The 9,202-nt window shown below is 42.8% G+C and overlaps 1 protein-coding gene and 1 non-coding gene across 3 annotated transcripts in view; both read right to left on the bottom strand.

Annotated features, from left to right (window-relative positions):
• Positions 1–4,475, bottom strand: part of Iars (isoleucyl-tRNA synthetase) — a 47,957-nt gene extending 43,482 nt beyond the window's left edge. For both annotated transcript variants that reach the window (XM_026783002.1, XM_005355175.1), the window contains exon 1: positions 4,397–4,475. The gene's annotated coding sequence lies outside the window, so the exon portion shown is untranslated. The remainder of the gene's footprint in view (positions 1–4,396) is intronic.
• LOC113456928 lies at positions 2,759–2,891 on the bottom strand. The gene has a single exon (XR_003377651.1). It is a non-coding gene; the product is annotated as a small nucleolar RNA SNORA84 (small nucleolar RNA).
• Positions 4,476–9,202: the final 4,727 nt, after the last annotated feature.

Below are 9,202 nucleotides of genomic sequence, written 5' to 3'. Positions count from 1 at the left end.
TTTTTGGTTCCTATCCTGGAACTAGCTCTTGTAGACCAGGCTGGCCTCGAACTCACAGAGATCCGCCTGCCACCGCCCGGCTTTTTCAGAATATTTTCAATTCTCCCCACAACCATTAGCAATCACATTCTCTTTTGTTAGTCCCCAGGAACTACTAATTTTGTTGCTAACTCGGTAACAATTCGCCTATTTATAGTTCATATAAAATGAAATTCCCACATTGGGAAGGTGGTGGCACACGCCTTTAATCCCAGCACTTGGGAGGCAGAGGCAGAGTTCGAGGCCAGCTTGGTCTCCAGAGCCAGTTCCAGGACAGAAAGGGCTAAAGAGAGAAATCCTGTTTTGAAGTCCCCCCCAAAGAAAACAATCAGAAAATGAAAATTTCACAGGAATTATCGACATGTGGTTCCAGTTCTTAGTTTTCAAGGGTCAGTCATGCTGTAACACATTCACACTTCATACAGCGCTGCCATTGTTTGCCAGCTCATCGAGTTTCACATCTGAATTAGGTTTTAAGGTTGTTATGAAGAATAAGTTCAAACTTCCACACGGCCGTGTTTTCTGTCTGTGCATGAGTGGAATTTGTGGATCAGGTAACTCAGTATTTAACTTCCTGAGGACCTACTAAGATGTTTTCCACAGTGACTGCACCTTTTTACACTCCATCAGCAGCAAATGGGGTGCCCACTCTCTACACTCCCCCACTCCCTACCGTCTGACTTTAGACCAGAGCCGTCTTACAGGTACAAAGCAGCGGATATAACTCTGCATGTGACTCAGCAGCTGGTGTATCGTCTTAAGATGAACAGACTACCCACCTTTGACCCTTTTTCACTTAGATTGACTTCTCAGGGCTGAATTTGAAGAATTCTGAATTCTAGATCCAGTCATTCTCTGGTGAGTTATCTTTTTAATTTTAAGTTATTTTACTTTTACGTTTGCATTCTTATTATTTTTCTTTTGTTTATGTTGTTTACATAAGTGCTGGTGCTTGTGGGAGTTCAAAAGGATGTCTTTCCTCAATCATTTTTTTTTGTGCTGGACAGTTTTATGTCAACCTGACACAAGCTAATGTCATCTGAGAGAAGGGAACCTAAACCAGCTTATAGGCAGGTCTGTAAAACATTTTCTTTATTCATGACTTATGAGGGAGTGGGGGAGGGCTCAGTCTACTGTGGGTGGGGCCACCCCTGGGTTAGTGGTCCTGGGTTGAGCAGGTTGAGCTGGGGGAGTGGTGGTACACACCTTTAGTCCCCAGCACTTGGAAGGCAGAGGCAGGTGGGTCTCTGAGTTCAAGGCCAGCCTGGCCTACTGAGAGAGCTCCAGGACATTCCTTCTGACATAGAGAAACCCTGTCTTGAAAAACCAAAAAGTTAAAAAAGAAAAAAAAAGAAAGAAAGCAGGCTGAGCAAGCCACCAAGAACAAGTCAGTAAGCAGCACTTCTCCATGGCTTCTACATCAGTTCCTGCCCTGTGTGAGTTTCTGTCTTGATCTTCTCTGATGATGAACAGTGATGTAGAAGTTGGAAACCAAATAAACCCTTTCCTCACCAACTTGTTTTTGGTCATAGTGTTTTTTTGAAGCAACAGAAACCCAAACTAAGACACTTCTTCACCTCTCTTTGTCTTTTTTTTTATTATTAATTTTTAACCCTTTAGGCCAGGCATAGTGGTTCACACCCTTACTCCCATCACCTAGAAGGCAGTGGCAGGCAGTTCAAGGTTTTCCTGGCTTATATACCGAGTTGCAAGCCAGACAAAACTAATACACACTGAGATCATATCTCAAAACAAACAAAACCCCTGCTTTATTTATTAATAAGTATGATGCATGTGCACATTCTCATTTACATTCTAATCAAGCTGGTGATCAGATTTCCATGCCAAAATTCAATTATAAGGGGACAGGATTGCTAATGATGAAAAAATAGAGAAGACAGACTCCTATGTCCTGAGGAACCCCACCAGCTGAAGACTCTAGGAGAGAAGGTCCTACACACCTCAACCCGATCTAAAAGCAGCAGAATAAGGCTGAGGCTACCAAGAAATTTTTATGACCAAAGTAATAACAATAAAAAAGATATTTTTCTCAAACATTGTTAATTTTTCATAGGTGAGTGTCTCCCAAGTGTTTTATAGGAAAAAAAAAAACAAAACCAGGTAGGCACTTTCCTGAAATGGCCCTTTCAACCAGAGCATATCATCAAGCCCTACTGAGACGTACATGGGATTTTGGATCAGCAGCTATTACATTACAGCATCCAGCCTTTCAAGTACTTATTGATTTGCCAAGGGTCCCATCCGTTCAGGAAGAGATTGGTACGCACACCACCACATTCATCTTGCCAATCTACTGCTGTGACTGCTCTTGTCTCTCTGGGAGCTATTCCAGCTGCAAACTCACCAGGGGCCAGAATGAACTTTTTTTTTTTTTTTTTTTTTTGGTTTTTCGAGACAGGATTTCTCTGTAGTTTTGGAGAGAATGCACATTTTAAATAGATGCCTAGGAGAAGCTCCTGCAGAACACACTTGGAGCACTTCACATTCACACGGTGTCCTGACAATTAATGATTCAGGGATATCCACCCAACCTGTTGAGAACACGAGGTCTAAACTTTCTGGGAAGTGAGAGGCTAGCTTTTACTGGACTTTCTATGTTGTCTCCGCTGTTCTCAGAAGATTGAGAATCACAGTACTGTTCTCGAAAACACAAAGGCTGGCTGCCATAGCACTGACTGACTGACTGTTTGAGGAAGAACACTGTACCAATGACCGGGCTATGGCAGCTGCTGAGAAGAAACAGCTGCCATGCATAAATCATTGGGTTTTTCTAGCCCATCGTATCCACTGGAGAACTGTACCTGCACAACAGCCTCCAGCAACCACAGGGCAGTGGGGGCAGATGAGTTGGGGAAAGGTCAAGCAACACTGTCAGGCCACGCCCAAAACTACCACCCATTTTCTTCCTTCCCAACATAATCCAAGCCTTCCTTCTTCCTTAGCCTGTAACTCCTTCAGGACATTTTAGCCTTAGCTTCCTCTTCTGCGATTTCATTTCCCTTCTGAGGCAATCTCATACAGTTCAGGGTGCTTGAAATCCTGTGTAGCTGGGCATGACTCTGACCCACTCCCCTATCCTCTTGCCTCTACCCTGAATGTTGTTGGTATTACAAGCATTTGGGGATTTTGTTTGTTTTCTTGTTTATTTGCTTTGGTGACAGAGTTTTACAATGGCTGACACCGAATTCAAAGTTCAGTCTGCTTCTGCTTCCAAAGTCTTGGTATTAAAGATGTGTACAACCACTTCCAGCTCACAGTTGTGCTTTTATGGGGGCGGAGGCTTAAACTCAGAGTTTCCTGCAGGTAAGGCAAGCACTCAACCAATTGAACCACATTCCCACCTGTCTGTTCAGCTACTTCTACACTACTTCCACCCAGATCTCAACTTACCTTGAGTAAGCATACTGAAACACCACGGATACGGCTGCTCATGTTGGCACATACCTCAAGGATGCTCAAGTCTCTTATATAAAATGCAGTATTAGCATATAAATTACATGCATCTGCCTATGTATTTTAATTAATCCTTAGATTAAATATCATATCTAATACATTTAAGTGCCAGATAAACAACTGTAATACTATAATTCGGAAATGTACATGTACAGTACATATGTCACCATAAAGTGATCACGACGATGCCCTCATCTTCTGACCCAACATGGCAGGTTCTTACAAATCTCATAGTACTTTGGGTAAAGTCCTCTGCCCATGTTCAGTCCAAGGCTACTGAAGATACTGATAAGACATTTCTTCTCACCTCCAACCCCACCGAAGAGTTGGTGTTCTGTGCGGTCGCCAGGGGTGGGTTTAAAATGCATTACCAGACTCTGTGTGCCCAGAACAAGTGCGCCACGCACAGCACACTTTGGAGCCTAAGAATAAATGCGCATGAACCCGGGACAGTTGAGAGAATCCTAGAATCCAGAACGGTTCCTAGGTTAGTCCTTTTCAGTACCTAAACCTGGCAGTGACCTCACCCACCTTCTTATGTTCTCCCGGGCACTGTAACACCCTGCATTCTCACACCACTCTGCTTAAAAGTCACCACACCACGGACCCACTAACTGACTGAGGGACTTCTAAGGATCTCAGCCCTCCACCTAATGAGGCAGGCCAGAATCTTGTGCGCCGGTCTGAGTTCTGCGCTGTTACTTACTCTGCTCCAGACCCGCCCTCTGGAAATAGCTCAGTGCACGCAGCGCACTCGCGGCGGGAAGCAGCGTGCTCCTTTTCACTGCCATGTGTAGTGTGGCGAGTGTAACCCGTGCATACCTCGCTCTGCGGACCAGACTTGGTGCAGTGAGGAACCTGAGGGGCGGAGGGTGAAGCTTACCTGGGGAACCCCGGGGCGAGCCCGGGTTGCAGCCGGCGACCACGCTCCGGAACCGCGCCTGGAGGTGATGCAACACTGACAGCGCGAGGCACAGGCCGGCTCGGGGCCGTCCAATCAACGTGTGCAAGCCGACACCCACAAACAACACGCATGGCGATTGGTCTATGAACAACTGCGGTGCAGGTCGGGAGCGTCGCTCCAGAGGAATGAGCAGGCATTCACTGCAGACACTTAGCTGGCGGCGCTGTTGTTGCAGACTGCTCTCCTGCAGGCTAGGTTCTTACCTCAGGAGGATAGGTATTTCGGTTTCCAATTCTTGGCCTATGGAGGACAGACACCCATTCTCTTCTTCTTGGGTACTTATGTCAGTATGCTTAAATATATGTCAGTGTTCACGACATTTAAAATTAGTTTGGACTCAGAGTCTCAGGTATCTCCAGCTGGCTCCAGAACTCTAAGAAGCCAAGGATGTCTTTAAACTTCAGACCCTCTTGCCTCCTCCTCACAGTGGTGGAATTACAGAAATGCTCCAGTTCGCCTGTTTTTACGTGGTGCTGGGGGATGAAGCCAGGGCTTTATGCACCGCATCAGAACCACACACTCTACCAACTGAGATTCACGGCTGTGACAGACACCTAAAATTTATGCCACAACTGAAACTTCTCACAGTTATTTCTGGGAACAGTACAAGCTAACCTGATTTCTGCTTGTCATGTGGTAAATGGCAGGAGAAGGGAAGAAAGGGCCTGGCAACAACATGAACACTTGTTGAGCTTCATTTAGAATGATCCTTTAAAAAAAATTGATTAAAAATTTTTATTTTATGTACATTGGTGTTGTGCCTGCATGTATGTCTGTGTGAGGGTGTTTGACCCGCTGGAACAGGAGGTACAGACAGTTGTGAGTTGCTATGTGGTTGCTGGGAATTGAACCGCGGTCCTCTGGAAGAGCAGTTTGGTCACCACTGAGCCATCTCTCCTGCCCTAGAATAATTCTTTTAATTAAAAAAATTGTTTATTTATTATCATTATTCGTCTACTTAGCACCTTCCAGAACTGGTCAGGAACAAAAAACGTGGAGCTTGGCACGTTTCCTATGAAGGAAATTTTGACCTTGAAAAGTCAAGAGTTGAACAGGTGACCAAGTGCCTATTTTATCCGTTAGTGACAACAACAACAACAAAATGGATTTGGCAGAAAAGGGATAGGAAGCTTAACAAGTTTAAGAAATTTTTGATAACTGTATTTATGCAACACTTAATGTTTCAGACCCTATTATGTCAACGATTAGAGGCAGTGGTTCACTGTTCTCTTTGCATTTCTACTTGAATAAGAGTTTATTAACTAGAAATATTTGCCATGTTTTGCAAAGTTTTGCATTAAGTTGCCAGTTGGTCTGCTTCCTGTATATTCTCTGTTCAGATTGCAGAAATAGAATAAAAGGCTCCTCCATATGGGTGGTATAGACTGTCCAGGTGGTTTAAAAATTTCATAGCTGGGTGGTTGTGGTTGTATGCCTTTAATTCCAGCACTCAGGAGGCAGAGGAATCAGTTCCAGGACAGGAAGGGCTACACAGAAAAACCCTCTCAAAAAAAAATTCCTTGAAGATGTCAACTGTGTCCAAAACATACTACTACTTATATTCAAGAGTGATTCTTTTTTAAGGCAAAGTATAGGGATGACTATTGGAAGAAGCAGATTATTTTTATCCTGACAGAAAATTGGGAATGAAAAAGGCCACTTGTCACTTTGTCTACTTTGAAATGGAGTACTTGACACAAGCTCTTTGGTTCCTCCCACTTGTGTAACCGATAGAATACAGAACCAGTGGCCGAGCTTACTTTTGACCCAGACCTTAGGAAACAGCATGCTTCCTGTCTCTGGGAACACTTGCCCTTGGGTTCTAGTTGCCACACTTTAAAGAAGCCCTTGAATAATCCTAGTCAAATTTAGTATCTGTGAGCAAAAAACCTGTGGCTTTTACTAGAATCATTAACTATGGAGTGATGAGGTATGTGATTACATCAAGAGGAGGAACACCTTAAGTATCTTGCCAAGTAGTTTTTAATCTCTAAGTCTGAAATCCTAGAAATAGAAAATCTAGAACAACTCTTCAAGTTCCTTAGTTTTTTGTTCTCGATTTTACTTATCCAAATGATTTTCGTCTTTGTGTGGTGGGGGCATGTGGCATGTGCACGTACGTGAATGCAGTTCCTTACAGAGGCCAAGATGACATATGTGAGGTCCCATGAGCTATTTGATGTGGGTACTGTGAACTTGTGTGCTCTGGGAGATTGGCAAGCACTCTTAGTTGCAGTCATCTCTCTAATCCCTATATGCTAATTTACAAAAACAGTATCAACAAAAAACCCACACCATAGGAATTGAGCATCTCAGTGACACAGGCATAGGCAGTGGAGACATGATTAACAACCCAGAAAAAGATACCAATAAATTTTGTGCTCAAGCAAAATGTGTTATCAATGAATACTACACTAATTTTAGGTGCGCATCAAAGCTCAATAAGGCTTAGGACTAACACCCTTTTGTACAGAGCTTTTTTTTTTTTTTTTTCGAGACAGGGTTTCTCCGTAGTTTTCTGGTTCCTGTCCTGGAACTAGCTCTTGTAGTCCAGGCTGGCCTCGAACTCACAGAGATCCGCCTGCCTCTGCCTCCCGAGTGCTGGGATTAAAGGCGTGTGCCTCCACCGCCCGGCGAGCTTTTTTGTTTTTGAGCAGCGCTGGCTCTCCTGGAACTCACTCTGTAGACCAAGTTGACCTCAAACTCAGAGATCCATCTGCCTTTGCCTCCTGAGTGATGGGATTCAAAGCATGCAACTACCACCCCTCTTAGGGAGAGCTCATTTTAGTAGGAGGCCTATCTATGTTGAATCTTAGCTAGATTTAGTGAAATCTGAAACCTGCACTATTATGTGGACTTGGGATCTATTTTCATAAACTTAGGTCTAGTTGGACTTTTGGGACTGACAGGCCCATCTCCATGTTGTTTACTAGATGAGGCTAAGGTCAAGAACACACTGTATTGTCTTTCTTCCCTGGTCCTCACAAAACTCTTTAGGTGTTGGTCTGAATATCCTACATTAGAGTCAACTTGTCTTCAGAATACAAGAATAGAGCACAAGTTAACTTGTAATTTATTGTGTTTTTTTAAAAGACAAAAGTATTGAGAATAATCAGAAACAAACACAAATATACTGAACCATTTATTAAAAAGTTCAACTTGTCATCAGAACATAAATACAGAACTCAAAACTGATTTATAATTCAGTTTTAAAAGACAAATTGGAGGTAAAAAATAATTAGGATAGTCAGAAATATATAAACACAAGTACATCAAACCATTTATTAAATGGGGCTTTGTGTACGTCTCCCACCAAGAGATGGTCACCAGTTATTTAGGATGAAGAACAAGAATGAACATTGTTCTGAGGTGGGGTGTTACTGTGTGGCCTAAAACTTCAAGGCTCAAACAATGCTCCCACTTCCCCTCTTAAAGTGCTGAGGCCACAGGTGTGTGTCACCACAACTGGCTCAGTTAATTTTGGGACACAGTCACTAAGGAAGAGATACAGAGTAATTCCACAGAAACAAATAGCAATCAGAATGATATAACATCATCCAGGCTTTGAATATTCTTCCACTCTGAAATTTCATTGCCAGTAAACAATTTTCTTTTGGAGATTTGGCCAGCCATTTCCGCCAAAACCAAAACCAAAGCTGACGTTGGTTAATTTGCTTTCAACTTCCTTTTAGCTTCTTTATGTTTCTTCCGACAATCCTAGGAAATCATAAAATAAAAAGCTGTTATTAAAAATAAACATGAATTTCTTACGCTCAGCGAAGTAAACTTTAAGTTATAAAGTCATAGAAATCCACTCACTGGAATGCAATTTTTATTTTATGTTTAGGGAACTGTAACTTAAGCTTTGAGAAACCTCCTGATTTTCTGTAACCTAGGAGACTGGCTAGACTTAGACCAGTCACTTTAAATGACCCAGGCTCCTGACATGCATTTGTGTAATGTACACCTTACTAGTAAATTGCCATGTGCTGTTTGATATCACCTGGAAGCTGGGTCTGGAAGCAGTGATCCCCTTCCCACTCATTGCACACCTCAGTTTTTTTAAATCAAGTGTTCTCCAATCACCCTTGTCTGGGGCTGGAGAGACGGCTCAGTGGTTAAGAGCATTGCCTGCTCCTCCAACGGTCCTGAGTTCAATTCCCAGCAACCACATGGTGGCTCACAACCATCTGTAATCTGGTACCCTTTTCTGGCCTGCAGACATACACACAGACAGAATATTGTGTGCATAATAAATAAATATTAAAAAAAAGAACCCTTGTCTGGGAATAGGTTGGCCTAGCAGCTCAGAGACAGAGGAGGAAGAATAATAAGACAGCCCAAGAACACACAGTGCCCTTGAGAACAGCTGGAAAATGAATCATTTCCACCAGATGTTACTACGGTTATTCTATGATATACAGCTGCCTCTAGTGGGAAAGAGAGGCTGGAAGTTTAGCCAAGTCAAGCTCAGGCATGGACAGAAAACTCCATTGGGAACTCCTATTCAGTTTCTGCTGGAATGTTTTGAGTACATGATTTGATAGTATCTATCTATGTATCTATGTATCTATCTATGTATGTACCTACCTACCTATCCTTTTAGTTTGGCTTTCTATATACTTAATAAGCTCACACATTCAAAGTAAAAAATCTGCCCCATTATACATAATTTTACAGATTGCACAGAACCTATCATAGTTGAATTAAACAATCTTTTTTTTT

Source organism: Microtus ochrogaster, chromosome 16 (genome assembly GCF_000317375.1).
Source record: "Microtus ochrogaster isolate Prairie Vole_2 chromosome 16, MicOch1.0, whole genome shotgun sequence".
Lineage (NCBI taxonomy): Eukaryota > Metazoa > Chordata > Mammalia > Rodentia > Cricetidae > Microtus > Microtus ochrogaster.
This window is presented reverse-complemented; position numbering and strand designations above follow the sequence as displayed.